The following is a 22,555-nucleotide window of genomic DNA, read 5'->3' on the forward strand; positions in this document are numbered from 1 at the left end:
CTCTGAAAATAAACAGTAATTGTTAACAGTGAATATTAGTTAATACTATAGTTTATAAAGTAAATCAGAAATATATGCCTGTAGTTAATACTTTGATCTGTATAATGTCTCAGCCCCCACCGCATGCCTGTATGTTCCGATGAGACAGACACACCTGTCGTGCTTACGTTTGATTCCAGATCCTACTATAAGGCTCAACACATAATAAGTTCTCGACAAAGACTGCGGAGTGAATGCTATGGACATCAGAATCCCTGAGCTGCTAAAATTGTGTACGTTAGACCTATAGATGATTCAAAATCTCCAACAGGAGTATAACAGGACTATCAAATTAAGGTTAATTTCAGCAAAAAAAAAAAAAAAAAGTTTAATTCCACCTTCAACGAAGCACCAACTCTGCTGGAGTTATGGTTCAATCATTCTACATCATTTAAACAAAGCAGTCGGTCACCTTTCAGAGTTATACACATGTTTTAATTTAAATAAATATATATATATATATATATATTTAAAAGCATGTTTATGCCTCCCATCTATTAATATGCATGTCCCTTATTGGCGAGAATTGTATCTTTCATATTCTTTCAACAGCACTGAGCATGCTGAGGGCATTTAATAAACATCAAGAAAAAAAATGTCATAACATGTTGAGAGCTATTCAAAGGAAAGACAGTGTATGAAAACAGAGCAGTAATATTATCTATAAGCAGACATTCCATCCAGCTCCTCCAGGGCAATGTAAAACAAAAGATGACTGTGTTTCTACGTTACCCAATGCTGACAAGGGCTAAAACAAGGAACAATATATAACTATCATAGGGAGGTTTTATAAATAAATCAGAAACCATAGGCATATATGAAGTACAAAATCAAGAGGAGAATAGCCAATGCTCAACCTTTTCCATAATCCCACATAAAGGCAGGAGAGTAATTCCTTCCCTCTTGACCCTTTTAAGCTCCTTTTCTCTACGGCCATGCACAAAACACTCTTCCCTGCCTCACAACACAACCTTCGACAACACTAAGCCAATAGATTTCATCTTTTGTCCTCAATTCTGTCAAGAATTTGTGTCTTTTCTTCCTTAGTGGTAAGCCTCTCATCCTTGAACCCAGAATTTTCCTATAATGACCCCTTCTCAAACCAAACTGTTCTTAGAAAAGGTTTTGTTTTTGTGTGTGTGTGTGTGTGTGTGTGTGTGTGTGTGTGTGTGTTTTAACGGGCTATTTTATACTAAGGTGTAAATGACTGGTAAGACTCAATGTCTTAGTTCTTCCAGGAACAACCACATTTGATCAGGAAATTAAAACTGAAGCCAAATAAATCACTGTCAGAAAACAAATATTGGAGTGTTTTTGTTTTTGTTTTTCTGCTAGCAAGAAGGAAACTTCCCTGTGTAACTAAAATCTTCTGTCACAAGGGAGCTACTGACTTCTGAGCAGAGAGTTACGAGTCAGAAGACGTATATTTTACAATGGCTTTGACCCCAATGAGGAGCTGTGTCACCTTTCTGAATTCATTCACCACAAACAGTGTCACATGTGCTTGCGACTAAAATTTCCTATAGCCTAATAACTCCAGGCATATAATTTGCTAATTTTTTATGCATAGTTCTATAGGGTGACCAACCATGCTGTCTTTCCCAGGACTGAGGTATTTCCAGGGACAAAGAACTTGTTTATACTTATACTGGGGCAGTCCCCATCAAATTTGGTCACCCTGATTATGAAGCAGCAAGGTCAAGGCCCCTGCAGTCACCTCAATGAAACCTGTCTGCCTTGTTCTCCCTCTTACCCTCTCTGAGTTACACATTTACCCCAATTCTGAACTCCCCTTTGGAAGGCTGTTTACCTCCATTCCAGAAATTTTTTTAAAGGAGCAAAGATTTGAAAAGACATTTCACCAAAGAAGATATACGAAAAGCCAATAAGCATGTAAAAAGATGCTCAAATGCAAATTAAAATCGTAACGGCACTATATGCACACCCAAATGGCTACAGTTTAAAGGATAGACAATACCAAGCTCTGATGAGATTGTGGAGCACTGTAACTCTCACCCAATGCTAATGGGAGCATAAAATGGTTCAACATCTTTGGAAGATTGTTTGGTAATTTCCTTTGAAACATGCATCCTCCTCATCACCGAGAACATTTCATTTCTAGGTATTTACTCCCCCAAAATGAAGTCCTGTTTTGAAGGAAAACTCATATATAAATGTTTACAGCAGCTTTCTTACTAACAGCCCCAAACTGCAAATATCCATCAACAGGTAAATGGAAAAACAAATTGTGGTATATCCATACAGTAGAAGGCCCAGCAATAAAAAGTAACAAAACAATTTCAAAACATCATGCTGATACAAAAGAATGCACTTGGTATAGTTCCACTGATATGAAATACTAGGACAGGTCATCTATGATGACAGAAAACATCAGTGACAATCTGGGTACAGAGTGGGGATCTATGGGAAAACCTGGAGAAATATGGAACATTGGGAATATTCAGTATCTTTATTGTAGTGGTAATTACATCAGTAACAAGTGCTTCCATGGGCTGGACCCAGGTCACCGTAGGCTTATGAGATCCAACTTCATATCTTCTCAACACCCTGTTCAATGACCTCACATTGATAACTTGAAATGAACAATTACAGAAGTATTAACTTACCAGGAAAATTTGGCAAAGACTACAAATTAGGGCTTCTTTCCCTCCTGAAGAGTCAGTTGTTTAGTATTTATCAGCATACTGTGGGGTTTAGAGATTTGGCAACATTCATCCCACCTTCTACAAAAATGGCTGCATTCCGGGGTATGTAAATTAGACATCAATAATGGTGACTTGGAAAGTTATAAATCCCCTTCTGCTGTCATCCTGTAGAATGACACTGATTGGAAAACTTAAGAACCCAGGTACCTGGGGCTGGAATCTACCTTCCAGCTCACACCTTTCCCCACACTCTCAGGTGAGACTGGGAAGAACCAAGTCACCAAGGCCACTGGTCTTCCTGACTGATTTCTTCCAATGTCCAATGTTGGAAAGTCAGAAATTTCAACTTGCTGAATTCCATTTAGAGACACAGGCCCTGGATAAACTGCTTCTCCATCATTTAAATGCTGACTGTGATGCCTCTTTTGTGCTTCCCCAAGAATATTAAAACCACTGTAATAATTTACCTTCTGTGTTCCAGACTCCATAACATTCAAAATAGAACCAAAGAGAGTTTGGCCATGACCACTTTCCTTAATTAAAGTCACCAAGAACCCTCCAACCTTAGGATCTCTGCACCTGGTTTTCCTCTGCTTGGAATACTCTTCTAAATCTCAAATACTCACAACCTCTCTACTTTCAATTCTTTGGTCAAATGTCCCCTTCTCAGGGAGGCTTTCACTGACCACCCAATTTAAGAGTGCCATCATGCCGTCCAGCGTACCCCACACCCCCTTCCTTGATTTATCTTTTCCTGTAACATTTCTCACCATTTAACACATTACATATTATTTTCATTGATCCCATCTATCATTGGTCTTCCCCTATTAGAATGTTAGCTCCCTAAGGGCAGGGATTTTTATTTGACTCACTGATGGATTAGCCTTACCTCCTCTTAACAGTGCCAGGCTTACCCAGCGAATGTGTAGAACAAATGAATTGCCTCTGCCCTTGGGGAAGTCAAAGAATACTGAGCATGTCTCTAAACCTTTGGGTAAGTTTCTTGCTCATTTCTGCATAACCCTTCCTGTGACACAACGTTAACATACAACGTAACATATGCTATATGCTTACTAAATGCTGAATGAATGAAGTCACCACATGTAAACATGTCTGGAAATTAAGAATTTACCACCAACAACCACTCACTCACCAGAGTCTGCCTTTATGTTTCTTAATTCCCTTCCTTGTCCCTTAATAGTCAGCAACCTCTTGGAATCACTGAACAAAAGTGATATTTATAACAAGGCTGTTGAATTCATTAAATATTAACTGAGAAGTCAAGTAAATGTAGAAATCTGATAAACTGTTAGTATTTACAGAGTACGAGCTAAGTGGCCAGCACTGCTGCACTGTGTCCTCATCACACAACAGCATGGAGGAAGTATGCAAAAAATCATAGGCTCACAAAGTCTAAGAATTTGCCTAGGGCCACACAGCTGGCAAAGGGTGAAGCGCAGGTGGATGCCAGCTAGCCTAACTCCAGAGCATATATTCTTAACTACTCTGAGAGATGTTTAAAATGAAAGGTTCCTAAGGGCAAATTTCAAACCACCGCTATCCGAGGGTGCCTGAGTGGCTCTCAGTCGATTAAGTGTCTGACTCTTGGTTTCCACTTAGGTGGTGATCTTGGAGTCATGACATCAGGGTCATGGGATGGAGCCCTGTATCAGCCTCTGCAGTGAATGCAGTCGGCTTGAGGTTTTCTCTCCCTCTCTCTCCACACTTCCTGCTAACATGCTGTCTCTCTCTCTGTACAATAAATAAATAAATAATTAAAATCACAGCTACCCAGAGATCTCAATTACCCAGAAGACAGTGTTCCTAAGAGCTGTACACAGAGGGGATGTCTCCTAGGGATATTTCTATCTACTTTGAGCAGATGCAAAAGAAACGTACATTAGTATCTTCATATGAGAAAGTATCTTTAAAGCATATCTTCACAAGTTCAAAGGGCATTCCAAGTTGAACAAGTAATATCTGGCATGACTCATCTTAGATACAATTGTACAGAGCCATGGAATGCTACAAAATAACACGAACAATATCTTTCTTAGACTTTAGTTTCAGTCAATCTCTCAGAGAATACTTGTGATTTCTTCCTAAATTCCTTCAAGTTCAAGGCTCAGCATTTGAGCTCTTCAGACAAGTCTTGAGAAAATGGCATTAGAGCAAAAGCACTATAGTAATTTTTTTTTAATCAGGGTGCTCAAGGAAAGATGTATCATCTGTGTGATTTCAGAGTAATGTCCTAAGATATACAGGCATGGGAGGAGTTGAATAGTCCTCACATCCCAATTCCCAGAAGCTATGAAGAATTATCACTGGATATGGCCAAAGGGACTTTGCAGCTCCGATTGAGGATTTTGAGATTGGGAGATTATCCTGGATTATCTGGGTGGATCCAATGTAATCTCAGGGGGACTTAGAAAGGGAAGGCAGCAAAGTCAGAGAAGATGTGATGGTGGAAGCAGAGGACAGAGACAGAGATGGAAGCACAGACAGAGGTGGGGGGAGAGAAATAAAAAGAGGGAGGGGGAGAGAGACAGAGAGTTTAAAATGCTATGCCACTGGTTCTGGAGGAGGAAGAAAGAACCACAAACCAAACAATGTAGATGGCCTTTGGAGGCTGGAAAAAGCAAGGAAATGAGTCTTCTCTAGACTCTCCAGAAGGGACACAACTCTGATGACACACCTTCATTTTAAGGTCAGGACTTCCAGCCACCAGAACTGTAAGATAATACATTTGTGTTGTTTCAAGCCACTAAGTGGGTAGTCATTTGCTACAACAGCAAGGGGAAACTACCAGAAGGCAGAACCAGCACCTCCCTCAGTAGACATCCATGAGAAGCCAAAGAAATGAAACTGGACTATGGGTATTTGGAGCCTATTTATATTTCCTTATTCTCAGGACCCTCTGGGTATTCAGTTATCAGTCCCCAAAGAACTGTATCAATCTCAGAACAGTATTGAATATTGCCCCAGCACTCTGCTAAGCTCTGTATTAGCTTAATACAAGGTTAATAAAAAAAAAAAAACCAAACAAACAAACCACAAAACACAAAAAATATCCTGAAAAACCAATACACTTTCCCAGCAAAACAGAAGGAGCAAATGGCTTATTTTCTTGAAAGCCACTATGCAGCTCACAGTACTAATCACCAAAGTTACCACCTAGTGATGTTTTCCTACATTATCTTTCCAACAAAGGAAGAATTATTCTAATTGTAGGCAGGAGGAAATGGAGTCCATACACGGAGAAGGTCTAAGTTACATGCCCAAATGAGAAAGTATCTGAGTCTGATCCCAAAAATCTAAGCTTTTGCTACAGCACTTTGACTTTTGCCTGAAATACATTCAAAGGGTTTTGGTTCACCGTATGTGATTCAATGGGCACACTCAAATATTCCCACCCCGAGCCACCTCCTTGCCCTCACTAATACAAGGCCTCATTATTTCATTCTAAAGCTTCCTCATCAGCAGAATGTGAGAGAATCTAGGTCCCCGTAGTTCATCTTAAGAGCGAGTAATCAAAAACATCTTACTGCAAATCCCGAACAAGCAAGAAATAGATACAATTTCACCAAGGAAAAGTAAAACAGAGAAAACAGAGTAAGCAACAACTTTTCCCAATTTCGGGTGAGAAATCTACAGTCTGCCCCACAATTCACACGAGACATGAGGCTTGTCTCAAAGCAAATCACAGAATATCAGAATTGGAAAACAAAAAACAAAACAAAACAAAACAAAAAACCCTACTTTAGCAGGATTTTAATCTGACTTAGCCCGCTGATGTGAATCCATCCTTCAAACTGGTATACAGGACTGCATTTCCTGGGGTAGCCCATTTATCAGAAACTTCTCCCAGATAATTAGCCTAAATCCACTTTTTAGTCCTGGTTCTAGCCTGTGGAGCCAACCCAGAAGGGTCAATCCCTCCTCTACAAACCAGACAGCCAACACATCCCTCCTGGATCTTCCCTGTTCTTGGCTGAACATCCAAGTTGTTTGGGTTTTTTGTTTGTTTGTTTGTTTGTTTGTTTTGTTTTTGCCTCATGCAACAAGTCTTCCCAGGACTTGCTTTCTTTAGACAAGCCAACATGTATGATACCTCCCCAGGAAAGTTGGAAACCAGAACATTAACACATGTCATTTCCAGGTATGATAGCGCCAGGATGCAGTCCATAATAACTCCATGACTTCTCCTGGTTATGTTCTTCTAATTAGAAGTAGCGTAAAATTGAAATATTTTTAGCAGAATGAACTTGGCCAACTAAAAAGTCCTCAGAAACCTTTTTTCATGTGATTATCCTCTACTCTATATTTTAATTTCTTAGGTGTCAATGTAAATGCGAACCTTGAATGTCAGTTTCTATATTCTGCTCTATATTTTTCCAGCCTGCTGAGACACTAATGTATTTACTGAGTGTATATACAACGTGCCAAGCACCGATCCAAAGACACTACAGATAGAGCAAACAAAACAAAGCCTCTACTGAAATGCAGATAACTTTCTGACTTGACTCTGACAACTCCAGTATGTCAACTGCAAGTTTGAAAGTTGTATCTTCTTTACTCAATCAGAATATCTCCCCAGAAGGAACTCTATAAATAATTTTTCATGCTAGTATATTAAAGATTGGGTTCAGCATTCAACATATATGATGTTTGTAACAGTTCTTTAAGAATGAACTATAAATGGCATTAGGCTTTTATTTTCTTTAATCCCTTTTTTGTCCAAAATGAGTAATTATGTCCTTCACGTAAAATAATCCTTGTATATTCCTCAGATAAGAACATTCATTACAGCTATTTATAGTCAGCTATTCTTTTACAAAGTTCTTAAAAACCCATCTGTAAGTAATTTCTGGAGAAACTAAAAGAAGTTATTGTTTAATATTTAAGCTATTCCACCTGCTTGTAAGACACACATTGCACGCCCACAAAGGAAATCGTCCAAGAGAGGCCGAGGGAGAGAGAGAGCACATGTAGCCTGCATTTAGGTCTGTATTATTTTCATTACGGATCACCTTAGCAACTTGAAGCATTTCCACGTATATGGAAACAAACAGAGAATAGTACATATTTTGATAGGTGGAAATGTTTCTGGAATTACTCCTGGAATGGTAAATCTTTTCTTTAGATTCAATAACTCTCAACTCCTATTATACATTAGAATTATATGGGCACTAAATAAAATACTAATGTTGGCTCCCCCAATAATCACTCTGGAGCTTCTGACTTAAGCATCTGAGTTAAGGCCAGGGTATCAGGATTTTTTAAGAGCTTTCTAGGTGATTCTAGCATACAACCAAGGTGAAAAATCACTGTTCTAATCCATCCATCTCATTCTGCAGGAACAGAACAATTACTCAGTGTTTGGCAATCTCCATTCAGATATTCCCATCTAATTAACTAGCATACATTTAAATGAGAAATATCTCTAATTAATTTGACTTTAACACCAGTGTAACTGGCATGCTTTCCTCTTTTATTCATTTATTTCAAAAGCCCTCCTTGCCTTCAAAAAAAAAAAACTGGAAAAATGTACTTAGTATATAACCAGATTTAGAATTCCTAATGTTTTATCATATTGGTAAACAGAGACTATATTGAGCTCTATGGCATTTTAAGTAATATATTTATTCTTACAAGGGAAGATTTTGAGTGTAAAGGCTGTAAGAATTCAAAACGTGTGGTAGAGACTAAGTATATTCAGGACAGTTGATGGCTTTGTTATCATCAATTAAAAAAAAAAAAAAAAAAACCTTACTAGAAAGTGTCACAATCCCAGATTTCAAAACATACTACAAAGCTAAGTAAACAAAATGGTATGGTGCTAGCTCAAAAATCGATACACAGATCAATGGAATAGAACAGAGATCCCAGAAATAAACCCACAACTATATGGTCAATAAATCTACCATAAAGGAGGTAAGAATATACAAGGCAGAAAAGACAATCTCTTTAACAAATAGTGCTGGGAGAACTGGACAGCTACATGCAAAATAATGGAATTAGACCACTTTCTTATACCATATAGAAAAATAAACTCAAAATGGATTAAAGACCTGAAACCATAAAACAGCTAAAAGAAAACATAGGCAATGATCTCCTGGACATCGGCCTTAGCAACATATTTCTGGATATGTCTCCTCAGGCAAGGGAAACAAAAGCAAAAATAAACTATTGGGATTACATCAAAATAAAAAGCTTCTGCACAATGAAGGAAAACCTCAACAAAACAAAAAGGCAACCTACTGAATTTGCAAATGATATATCTGACAAGGGGTTAATAGCCAAAATAAATAAAGAACTTACACAACTCAACACCAAAAAAAAAAAAATAATAACCTAATAAGAAAAATATGGGTAGAGGATCTGAATAGACATTCTTACCAAGGAAGACATACAGATGGCCAATAGACACATGGAAAGATGTTCATCATCACTCCTCATCAGAGAAATGCAAATTAAAACCACAATGAGAGATCTCCTCACACCAGTCAGAATGGCTGGTATCAAAGACACAAGAGATAACAAGTGTTAGCAGGGATATAGAGAAAAGGGAGCCTTTGTGCACTCTTCACGGGAATGTAAATTGGTACAATCACCATGGAAAACAGTATGGAGATTCCTCAAAAAATTAAAAGTAGTACCACCATTTGATCCAGCAATTCCACTTCTGGGTATTTATCTGCAGGAAACAAAGACACTAACTCGAAAAGACATATGCACCCCCATGTTCAGTGCAGTCTTATTTATGATAGCCAAGATATGGAAGCAACCCAAGTGTTCACTGATAGATGAATGCATAAAGATGTGCCATAAGAAAGAATACGGCCTGCCGTTTGCCATAACATGGATGGAACTAGAGGGTATTATGCTAAGCAAAATAAGAGAGACAGAGAAAGACACATACCATATGATTTCACTTATATGTGGAATCCAAGAAACAAACAAATGAACTCTTAAATACAGAGAACAAATTGGCAGTTGCTAGAAGGGATGCAGGTGGGAGATGGGTGAAATAGATAAAGGGGATGAAAAGATACAAACTTCCACTTACTAAAAAAAAAAATATTAGGAGAAGTTCCCCCCTATCTTTGATAATGCCTGTTCACAGATGCCTTGTACATTTGTCCCCATCTTGGTCCTTCCTGGGGATTGAAAGAGGTAGCATTCGCAGGGTAGTGACCCCCCCAAATGGGCCCAGAGCAGGGGATAAATAATTGCATCTATGACGTAATGGCAGAGGAAAAGAAGGTGAGGTTTCCAGCCAGATGTGAAGTTCTGCATCTAGGCAGATGGGTGGTTGGGGTCCTATTTTTATAGCTCGTGAGGCTCTGCCACTGTGGGCAGATACTGGCCAGTTGTAGGAATTAAAGATGTCATAAATATACATCTACTAAAATAGAGAAAATAATAGGAAAAAATGCCAATAGCAAGTGATGGTGAGGATGTGAGTAAAGAAAGGCTCATACATAGTTGCAGGGAATCCATGAAATACAGGTTAGCAGTTTTTTTCAAAAACTAAACATTCACTCCCTAGATGACCCAGAAATCCTACTCCTCTAAATATAATCCCCAAGGAAACCAAAAACTTATATTTACACACAAACTTGTACACCAATATTTATAGTGGCTTTAGTCATAATCACCGAAAACTAGGAACAACTCAATGTCCTACAACCAGTGAATGGATAAACAAACTGGTAGATCCATACAACACAACACTTTTCATCAATAAAAAGGGCCAACCTACTGATTAATTAATCAGGGATGAATCTCAAATACATTATAGCAAGGGAAAGAAGCCAGGCTCAAAAGGTTGCATACAGTATTATTCTATTTACAACAAATTCAAGAAAAGGCAATATAGACCAGAAAATACATTAGTGGTTGCCAGGAGTGAGGGGTAACAGCAAGAGGCTGATTACAAAGGAGTATGACAAAAGTCTTTTAAGGAGACAAAATTGTTCTTTATCGTTCTTACAAAGATGGTTACATGACTATGTGCATTTGTCAAAACTTAGAGAACTGTACATACACTTTACTATATGCAAATCATATTTTTTAAGATGTTATTTATTTATTATTAGAGAGACAGGAGAGCCAGAGGCAGAGACACAGGCAGAGGGAGAAGCAGGCTCCATGCAGGGAGCCTGATGTGGGACTCGATCCCAGGACTCCGGGATCATGCCCTGAGCCGAAGGCAGACACTCAACCGCTGAGCCACCCAGGCATCCCACAAATCATACTCCAATAAACCTGATCCATTTCTTAAGTCCATAAGGAAAAGCTCGGTCAAAGTGAGCTTATTGGAAAGGGGATACAACTGAAAAAGCAAAAAGTTAAAAGTTGTCTGGGTGAAAATATATCATCAAATTGACTTTCCTCAATTGAGGTGCTTCCCTAAAGCTATAGTAACCATTTCAACACTTGGAATTACAACATGCAAACAGCAACCCTGAGAATTATTCAGAAGATATAAAGCTTTATCAAAGGAATGGAGTATTTCGACACTTCTTAGTACAAAAGTACCGCTTTTCTCTAACGTGACAACCTAGGCACAACAAAATATGATTGAATGTGCTAAATGAACTACTGTAAACTCTGAAAATATGGCTGGTGATTTTGAAACAAAGATGAGAATGCTCAAATGGCTCAGGATCTCTTAAGTGCCATTAACCACACACTTAATACCAGTGCTTTGAAAGTAAGTAAAAATCTATGAATCAGTGACTCTCCAAGTATGGCCCTGGGACCAGAAGCATCAGACCAGTAGTACTGGCATCACCTATAAATTAAGTAGAAAGACACATTGATGTGCCCCACCCCAACCTAAACAGAATCCAGCCATTGCCCTGTTGAACCAACTCAAGAGGAAGAGACAAGGAAATGGCAACCATGCATGACTGATGAAGTAACTTTTTTTTTAAGATTGATTGATTGATTGGTTTAGAGAAACAGCACATGCATGTGCGTGTGAGCAAGAGGAGAGGCAGAGGGTGAGAGAATCCGCCAGCAGATACACCACATTGAATTCAGATCCTAACACAGGCTTTGATCTCATAACCCTGAGATCAGGACCGGAGCTAAAACCAAGAGTTGGAAGCTCAACCCCCTGAGCCAACCAGGCACTCCTAATGATGAAGCAACATTTTAAAAAGGACATGAGCACATCATTCTCTCTCTTGACTGGTGCAGTCAGGATGAAGTATAAACCTACCCTTCCACGTGGCCATCCGATCTGCACAGTTACAAAGGGGCTTAATTCTAGGTTTTACCCTTTTAATAATACTAAGAGCCCATCTCAGTTTACAATAAAATCAGGTTTCAAGTAGAATTCTATCCAAACTCAATTCTGGAAGATAATTAAAAACATTAATAATGTTTGCAGCACTAAAAGAGGTGTAGTTATCTGTGATAGATCAGTTCATTTCAGAACCAAGTGAGTTAAGTTTCGGAACTTAAATTTCACAAGTGATATACATGTTAATAATTATAACTATTAAAAATTAAAAGTTGTCCTCCAATAACCATTGGGTCCTGTCATATCCTAATTTACACGTACTCTATCTTCTTAGCTTCTGCTTCCCATACAGAAGGATCAGTGACAATTCCCAAATTTTCAGTAAATGTCTCAAGCCATAAAGATCAGGTCTTTTTCCTCTTCAAGAAAAAATGTTTTGCTGTCTCAACAGATGTCTTTGTAGCAAAAATGTTATTTTCATCCATCTGAATGAGGGTTCATTAAGCACAAAGAGGATTAAGTCATCCCCAATATCACCACAATTATGTCCACAGATATGCTCACTTTATTTTTTTAATTTTTTAAAGATTTTTTATTAAAAAAATATAAAAAAATTATTTACTTTTTTGAGACAGATAGAGGAGAGAGAGAGAGAGAATAAGCAAGGGGCAGAGGCAGAGAGAGAAGTAGGCTCCCAGCTGAGCTGGAAGCCTGATGTGGGGCTGTATCCCAGGACCCTGAGATCATGACCTGAGCCGAAGGCAGATGCTTAACCAACTGAGCTGAGCCATCCAGGTGCCCCAATATGCTGTTTATAAAACAAGGTTTTATTTCCATTAAATTATGAACATCTCCTCTTGGGAGTCCTGCTTTAGTCACATTATATGTCCATGATATTCAAAACCTTCAAATTCATAATTTTGCATGAATGCACTATCTGGCCTTTCAATCACCCCAGGGCAAATATTTAATACGATGCTACTTCTCAGTTGACATCCAGTTCTTCAGGAGATGCGTGGGTCACAGGCAACAAAATCCAATCACTGGCTTAAGCAAAATACTACCAGGGTAGATTTATTGCCTCTCACCCACACCCACACACACACACACACACACACACACACACTTGGCCCCAAAACCTAAAAAAAAAAAAAAGAAAAAAGCCGGTGTTTTGGATTATCTGCATGTTTTAGCTCCACTGTCTATTTTAAGAATTTTACAACCTTATAAACAGGATAAATAACTCAGTGGGCCACATGTGTTTGTCTTCTTCCATCCCATGTAACAATAGCTTATATTCCACATGCTGTTTCCACCTTTAAAGTGTTTCTCCATATATGGTTATATAGTGTTATATAGAGGGCACTAAGATAGTGTCATACCACTTAGTAAAACTGGCCTGTTACTTCTTGTCACATATATAGTACAATCAAAAATGTCCGGGGATCCCTGGGTGGCGCAGTGGTTTAGCGCCTGCCTTTGGCCCAGGGCGCGATCCTGGAGACTGGGATCGAATCCCACGTCGGGCTGCCTGCATGGAGCCTGCTTCTCCCTCTGCCTGTGTCTCTGCCTCTCTCTCTCTCTCTCTCTCTCTCTCTCTCTCTCTCTCTGTGTGTGACTATCATGAATAAATAAATAAAATCTTTAAAAAAAAAAAGTCCGTATTTGGCCCATAAGGAGTTATCAGATCTGTCTCCTGTCTACCTTTCTAGGGCCATTTCCTACCACCTCCACCTCATTCACTGGGCTCCAACCCCACTGACCTTCTATGTAGTCTCAGGATATTTGCACTTGTTACCCCAACCCCCTGGAATTCCCTTTTTCCCATTCTCCTCTTGTCTAATCCATTCTTGTCTTTTAGGTCTGAGCTCCAACATCACTTCCTCAGAAAAAGTCTTCTCTGAGCTCCCAGCTAACTTCCCAGTTACTCTCTATCTGGCTAAGCTGTTTATTTCCTCAATAATTTTTAAATACTGGAATACTGCCTGTACTCATCATAGTGCTTGGCACACAGTATGCCCAATAAGCACTTATAAAATGATTGAGTGAGTGAATGAATACCATGAAATAAGAATTACTATCCAGATTTGCCAAATAATACAACTGAGGCCCAGGTAAATACAGGGATTTACCCAACCTTTTACTGTAACCAAGTGATAGGCGCAAGATTTTTCTGACACCGAGCTCAGTATCATTTTCACTATTCTATACCAAACCTAAGGAAGCTAAAGAATATCATAATTTGTGCTTGGAGTCATATTCTCAATTTTTATTAAAGGTTCAACTCCAACCTGATTAACTTTAGGATTAATAACTTTATCTCAACAATTCCTGAGCCTGGCTAAAGCACCAAGCTTTTAATTTTTTTTTCTTACCATAAAATGTCCATTGACCTTTATCTCAGCAGTTTGCTGGGTCTTAAATATATGTCAAATAAACCCAAAACGAGAGTTTAAACAACCATTATGCCTACCAAGTAAATGTTTGTATCCATAAAAGAGAAAGTTAGAAGTGATGTTTAAGAAAATATACTCAGTGCAGTAGATTGAGTTTTAAGTTATCTCTGTTCTATCATTCCTAAGTACTTACTGTTGACATAAAAGATAAACCCAATACAGTGTTTTGCCAAAAGAATCATTGCAATGTTTACAGGTTTTTGCAGTAACTGAAGAAATATACTTATCTGGACAAATACCTCATATCTGGATAAATGAAGAAAAAGTGTATATATGTACAGATATATACATATATATGTATATAATATATGTACAGATATATACATATATCTGGATAAATGAAGAAAAAGTGTATAATATATATATATATATATATATATATATATATATATATATATATTCACTTTCTGTCTGAGGCTTCCACAGGACTGAAAATTAATCCATGAATTATTTTAATATTCCAAACACTGGTTTCTGCCTGATTGCTACATTTGTATTGCTCAAACAGATGCAGGCAATTTAGAAGAGCAGGGCTTCACCAGTTTTCCTCCCTCTTAGTTCAAACATGCCAACATTCTGTAGCTAAGTTGTGAAATAGGTTTAAAGCCCCAATAAACTAAAGTGATAAAGACCCAGGGTGGAGAATGGTCTGGGCAGCCACAGCATTTACTCCCATTTCAAATACATCATGGTAATTTCAATTCTCACCATGGCTGCATTAGATATGCTGGTATGTCACTATTCTGTTGTTTTTGTGAGTGATGAACTTCCAGAGATCTATAAAAAAGAAACTTACATGCTCGATGCAAGGGATGCAGCAATTGACACCTCATTGCACAGTTTAACAAAATCCCATAATACAGTCAGGATCAGCCATAGAACATCCAGTTTAGCTTGCAGTCACTGGTAAAGGCACCCCCATTATAACATGACCATATTCCTACTTGCAAACGGGATTACTACACCTACCTTTCCCAACATGAGCCTTCTGACTTTCCTCAGGGAAGAGTTCTCTGGTTCCAGGGACCCACTGAGATGGTCATGCTTTAGATATGAGATCAATTATTTCTCTTCCTACTCTACAGCCACCATGGTAGGACTGACATTTTGCTGTATCAAAGGCAGGAAAAAAATATCTAATGTTTCCCTTCAAGGTATTTTAATAAAAGGGTAAAACAGATTTTCACAGAACTAGAGGAAAAAAAAATAGTGCCTCCAAAATCAGCTTCTTTGTTCATATGCCACATACCTATATATTCAAACTCCCTTCTCTAAATTTTCCCACATGCATATCTCCTAAAGACAAATAGTCTCTGATAAAAAAAATTAGAAAAAAATTAATTAAAAAATTAGCAATAATTATTAAAGAAATGCATATATATCCTACAAAAGATCAAGATGACTAGAAAAGTAAGTTTCTCTATGTTACTGATAAGGCGGGTGCCTTAGGTGCCCCAGGGGTGCCTTTTATAATTGGAACTTGAAGACACTGGAACTCAGATCTACTAAATTCCAAGTCTAGTACTTTACCCATGCCTCTTATCTTTGGGCCTCAGTTTCTTTTATCTTTATATTGGGGGTGGGCACAACATTGCCCACAACTCTAAAACCCAATAGTTTTAATCACCTAAGGGACATTTACAGTTTAGGAGATATTATTAGGACCCTCCTCAAGCCACAGAATGTTGCAAATGGCATTTCTTTCAAGATAAACAAATTACCATTATTTAATACACCCTCTACCTCCATTCCACACACTTTCTTCCCAACTATAAGGAATAACCAAATATAATATGGTAATGTGGGGACAAAAGACAGTGCCTTAGTGGAATGCTGGATCCAGCAAGATTCAAGCAATAAACTTTATGGAACTTTGCCATACTCTCGTATCACAAAGCCCTTTACGATAACCCTCAAGTAAATCCATCTGGTTGAGTTAATAATTAGTTTAAATCTGTTACAAGTTAATGATGCCCAGACAAGTCATTCTGGGTACATGATGATACAGCGAATTTGTGATATAATTTACAGATAATATTTTGCACTGCCTTTCATTTTTCTCCATTTCCTACTCTGATTAGAAAATAAAGTCCTTAAAGAACAAGCAGGGGCAGCCCTGGTGGCTCAGCGGTTTAGCGCCGCCCTTCAGCCCAGGGCGTGATCCTGGAGACCCGGGATCGAGTCCCACGTCGGGCTCCCTGCATGGAGCCTGCTTCTCCCTCTGCCTGTGTCTCTGCCTCTCTTTCTCTCTCTGCGTGTGTCTCTCATGAATAAATAAATAGAATCTTTAAAAAAAAATAAGAAAAGAATGACTTCTTAAAAAAAAAAAAAATGAACAAGCAGGACCTTCAAATAAGACAGATATACCTATTGGCTGAATTCAAAGGGAAAAAAACATTCTCAGGAATCACATAGGGTTTCAGAAGGACCTCAAAGGCTGAGACAGATCCCAGGCCATTTCCATATTTTAAGATGCCTGTTGTATTATAAAATAAAGAAATGCTAAAATATGTAGCATATTTATTTAGTACAAAAATATAGCTATGCTATTCACCAGATAGTTTCAGAATGTGCAATGCATATTCATTTGTAGTGTACTTACTATAAACAGCGTAGTAATGAGACATGAGATGGAAGTTTTCATACGGACATTGTATTTCAATCCAACGAGAACACAAAACTGTAGGTAAAGGCTCGCTGGAAGATATTTTGGAAATATCAAACCTGCAAGCTAAATGATCTTCCAGTCCATGGTCTCCAGGATCCTGTCTTTCGGGTAAGATCCTAGGGTTCACTTAAATGTCTATTATATGGCCATGGCCTTTCAATATCCATTACACAAAAAGAGCACACAAATATGGGACCCTCTAAGTTACCTATTTGGGAAGCTCTGTATACGTGTATCATACAAAGATCATTCCCCTCTCAAACACAGAGAGGTTGTAATTTAGCAAAATCTGACCACTGAGGCTGGAATCATCAAAATGCAATGGGGTTGAAAATGAGTTAATGATTCATGGGTTTTGATGGTAATGAAAAGAGAGAAGGCTGAGGTCAGAGTTGGTTGGTGGGGTGGAGGGGAGGGGATGTACTGGGGTAGAGAATAGATTCCTCAGGAAAAGAGAAGCTCTGAGCTCTCTGGGAACCACCAACATACCAGGTGCCAAGCACAGGGATTGTTCTCAACCCTGCCAGCGTATTTAAGAAAACTGATGCCCAGACCCCATCTAAGGCCAATTAAGTTCAGTGTAGGATCCCAGGTGACCCGAATGTGTAGACAGGGAATGAAAACCACTGAGTCAGGGATCCCTGGGTGGCGCAGCGGTTTGGCGCCTGCCTTTGGCCCAGGGCGCGATCCTGGAGACCCGGGATCGAATCCCACATCAGGCTCCCGGTGCATGGAGCCTGCTTCTCCCTCCGCCTGTGTCTCTGCCTCTCTCTCTCTCTCTCTCTCTCTCTCTCTCTCTCTCTCTCTCTGTGTGGCTGTCATAAATAAATAAAAATTAAAAAAAAAAAAAAAAGAAAACCACTGAGTCAGGAGGGTTGAGGATCAGGGAAAGAAAAGGCCATGTAGAACAGCTCCTGTAAACATGATTTGGGTAACTGTAAGGAGACAGAGCCAGTGTGTTCTAGAAGAGAGCTGGTATGGGAATGGGATAGGGTAAGAGGTATCCAGAGATAGAACTCTTATTTATGAACCAACAGAGGGTAAGGACATAGTGCTGGAGAAGAAAGGACACTCAGATGATTGAAGCTATGGCAAGTTAAATTCAGACAACATTCTTCTCCACACTGGGCTGCATGATGTCTCCATGTCCTAGCACTGTATGTATGTAAATATTTCCTTCTCTCATCACGTAACAGAGAGTCGGTCATGGCTCTGCTCGAAACAGTCTGATGGCCTTCCTACCACCTCAGAGAAAATCCAGTGCTTACTGCACTTGGCCTGTAAAGACCTGCAGGCTGGTCCTTGGGCCAGCAGCAGCAGCACTTAAGATCTACAAGAGCTTGGGCAGCCTGGGTGGCTTAGCAGTTTAGTGCCCCCTTCAGCCCAGGGTGTGATCCTGGAAACCCAGGATTGAGTCTCCCTCTGCCTGTGTCTCTGCTTCTCTCTTTCTCTCTGTGTCTCTCATGAATAAATAAAATCTTAAAAAAAAAAAAAAAAGAACTACAAGAGCTTATTACAACTACAGAACCTTGGGACCCAGGTCCCAGACCTGCTCAATCAGAACCTGCATTTTAACAAGGTCCCCAAGGGACTTAAATGCACAAACGTGAGAAGCACCAGTCTATAGACTCGACCTCCCCTTTCCAGTTCACCTTCCATGACCTCCCCAGCCCATCTGCTACCAGACTGTCTCATGCAGCATCACTGCTCTTCCTTCTACATACCTGGTTCTCGGGACGCCTGGGTGGCTTAGTGGTTGAGTGTCTGCCTTTGGCTCAGGTCGTGATCCCAGGATTCTGGGATTGAGTCCTACATCAGACTCTATGCAGGGAGCCGCTTCTCTCTCTGCCTGTGTCTCTACCTCTCTCTCTCTCTCTCTCTCTCTCTCTCTCTCTCTCTCTGTGTGTGTGTGTGTGTCTCACAGATAAATAAATAGAATCTTAAAAAAAAATATCCAGCTCTCTCCTGTCCAGGGCCTTTGCACTGGTTGGGTCCTCTACCAGAATGTGTTTCCCCCAGGTAACTGTAAGGCTCATTTCTTTACCTCACCTTCTCCAGCTCCTTCCTCAGGTCATCTTCTCCAGGAAGACTTCCCTAGCCCTACTGTTTATAACTGGGGGGAAAAAATGTCCAGACATCCCCCCTTTCCTGCTCTCTGTCCACAGCACTTACTGCCAACTGACATACTTGTGCTTTTCTACTCAACTGTTTATCAACAATCTCCCTAGGGGTAGATTGCAAAATATGGCCACATTCTTTGCATCTCTTCCTACGAAGGAGGGAAGTTTATGTCTCCGCCTCTTGAAGCTGGGCTTGGTCATATGGCTTGTTTTGACTTAGGGAATGGCAGTCAGTTAGATACCAGCAGAAATTTGAGGAGGGCTTCCACTGTAAGAGGACTCCTCTCTCTGGCTGCAAGCGTACCTTACTGTCCCCACAGGAAGAAGCAACCCAAGCCTGCCTGTGATGGGTAATGGGAGGCACATGGCCAGTTATACCCCCATAATCCAAGCCAGTACCCAGCACCAGCCTTCACTAGGTGAGTGAAGGCATCTAAAACCAACTGGCTGACCCACCAGTTGACTGAAGAACCTACCAGTCCATTCCCAGCCTCACAGCAATCATGATTACTTGTTCTTACCACTGGGTTTGGGGTGATTTGTTTTGAAGCATGCTGGTACACTCCTTCTAGGAGTATTTAAATTACAAGAAGTAGAGATTTTTGTGCCCAGCTGCATCTCCAGGGCCTAGAGTACTTAGCATACTGTGGATATTCTAAAACACTTGAAATGAATGCTAAAAGACAAAGAAATAAATTACAAGTGAAGGAAGTAAATGCCAAGGATGGCCTCCAAGGCTGAGAGACTAGAAGGCAGGAGAAGGAGGACCTTCTGGGTTCATTAGAACCTTGGTCTCTCTTCAAAGTCAGAGTGAAACTAAGTAAGATTCTGACGACTTTGGTAACAGACTATTTTAGCAAAAATAAAAAAAAAAATTCACATGCTCACATGCACTGTTTCAAGTGTATTCAAAATAGTCCTAGTTTCGTGGTGCTTAACTTGTCTGAGACCGCACAACCATGTGACCTTTAGAATATTTTTCACATTATGCAGCACTTACCCTCCTCGTTTTAAGTTATTCTGATTTTTAACAGCTCGCAAATCGGCGAACCAAATCACTGCATGTTGCTTCAATTCTGTCTTGCCAAAGAAGAAAAATCTGCTGCTTTGGATTCGTTTCAACAGTTGGAAATTCAGGCCATAACATTTTAAATCTCAGATGTTCCCCGCTGTGTCCACATCACATAAATCACTAAGTGCACAGATACCCACGTTTGGGAAGCCAGTTCTCTAACAACTGAGGCATAACGGCCAGCAGAATGGGGCGGCAAATTTAAGTGGATTCTGCAGCAGTGGGTGTCATAATTCTGAAAGCACAGTGCGCCCTCAAAAAGGCACAAGCAAGTGTGACCAGCAAGTAGAAAGCATGTTCCTTATTAAGCAACCACTCGAGGTAAAAAGGTAACATGTTGTTTTCATTTCATGGGGGAAAATAAGACAAGCTGCAATGCACTAAGTTTCTATCTTCTTGGAAAAGAACAAACCTTCTATTTTGTAAAAAGGCTTACGGGTCCTGAACAGGTACATCTAGACTCATGGAGCAAGCTTCATCCCAAGGGCTGGCGAGGCCAGATAGAAGAAACTCAGTGCAATTAGGCTCTGGTACCTTTAGGCTTTCTTTCAGGAAATGCAAATCTCTAAGCAACAGAACTGCATACATACATTTGGAAATACCTATATCTGGCTTCTGATTTTTTTTTAATCTATCTAATTATCACTTGCATAATGAGCAAAATGTAGACGAGACCACTGAGGTCTTCCTATTATGTCACAGGGATCTTATCCAGAGCATCACAGAATTTTATCTCCTCCTCCTATCGCGTACATTAGCCTATACTGTGTGCAAGGCTACGGAGAAAAGCTAGTGTATTTCTACCTTAGTTGGAATGAGCAAGGTTCCACAGCAAGGAACACAGGAACCCATGCATCTCGGTGATTTAGAACAACAAAGGCTTGTTTCCAGTTCGTGTTACCTGTCCACAGTGCACTGGCTGGGAGTGCAGTTCATCAGGTCCCGTAAGGACCCTGGCTAATGAATGGAGTTCTGCAGATCACAGCCAATCACGCCCACACTGTTAAAGATGGGACACATGTCACTTGTGCTCCCATTTCCAACATTTTGACGTTGGCCAGCGGAAATTACAGTAGGGAAGTATACCAAAAGTAGGGAAGTACAATCCTATCACATGGCAAGGAAAACCAGAAATATTCAGTGGGCCATACTCATGTCTGCTGCAGTTTCCATTTACCCTCTGCCTTTATTTATTCACAGCCATTTATCCATTTCAGAATATTTTTCCGAGGGCATTTTAACTACAGGGCGCTCCTCCAGGCACCATATGCAGAACAAAGATGAACCAGAAAAAAAAATCCTGTCTTTAAGGAGATTGCTCTCTAGCGTGCACACACACACACACACACACACACACATACACACACACAGTGTATAGGATCTAAATATGTCAAATACCAGGGAAAAGAAGCTTGCAGATTTCAATGAGAATTTAAAGGAAGGAGGTTTTAGCTACAGGCAAGATCCCTCAAGGAGATACCATCTGAGAAGGGCTTTACAGAATGAGCGCTGCAGGTGAGAGTGTCCAGGCACTGGGAATGACATGAGTCGGGACAGAAAAGCAGGGCATGGCAGTTTATGTGCAAAGAATGGGAAAATATTTAGGTTGAATTATGTTTAGCATAGGGGAGGAGAAGAAGGAGAGGGAGAAATGGTCTTTTTTGACTAGGATGGGTGCTGAGAAAATTACTCTCTGCCTTATGTGGCAAGCTTTGAAGGAGAAGACAATGGAGACAGGATAGGCCTGGTGCAATAGCCCATATAAGAAATAACAAGGGGCTTAGCTACAGAACAGCATCGCAATTGAGGAGAGGGAAGAGGGCTACTCTAGAACCGCAGACAGCATGAGAACACTCAGCTTTTCCATCTCCCTTTCATCTGACCCAGAAGATATAATTCACCTTTCCCTGAAGGACTGGTCATTTGAGGCTTCGATCTGATTAGAGTGCAAAGGTCGGACAGGGAGACCCATCTCGATTGAGAGACTGGCTTCCAGCCATATCACCCAAACAAGAAAGCATTCCTTCCATAATGAAGTGAAGCTAATTCCTAATGGATATTTGCTCTATTTGTCTTGAGTTTATTTCCTATCTCCAAGGATATTTCTGAAGCCACTCCTTAAGGACAAAGCCGCAGGGCTTAATTTTATGTCTGCTTGTCCCAGAGCTTGCAATCTCTCCTCTCGGGCCAATTTAACTCCAGCTTTGGTCCTTCAAAAGACCCAATCCAGGTAAGCCCTGCCACGAATCTTTGACCATCACAAGATTCTACTGCTTAC

The 22,555-nt window shown here is 39.9% G+C and overlaps 1 protein-coding gene across 9 annotated transcripts in view; it reads right to left on the reverse strand.

The window, feature by feature from the left end:
• PCSK5 (proprotein convertase subtilisin/kexin type 5) overlaps positions 1 to 22,555 on the reverse strand; it is a 446,264-nt gene that overhangs the window by 407,048 nt on the left and 16,661 nt on the right. The window contains exon 1 of one of the 9 annotated variants that reach the window (XM_041744557.1): positions 3,859 to 3,881. The exons of the other annotated variants lie outside the window; for them this stretch is intronic. The gene's annotated coding sequence lies outside the window, so the exon portion shown is untranslated. Of the gene's footprint in view, positions 1 to 3,858; positions 3,882 to 22,555 lie in introns of those variants that run through there. 9 annotated transcript variants of the gene reach the window in all.

The sequence above is a fragment of the Vulpes lagopus genome, chromosome 2 (genome assembly GCF_018345385.1).
Source record: "Vulpes lagopus strain Blue_001 chromosome 2, ASM1834538v1, whole genome shotgun sequence".
In the NCBI taxonomy this organism is placed as follows: Eukaryota; Metazoa; Chordata; class Mammalia; order Carnivora; family Canidae; genus Vulpes; species Vulpes lagopus.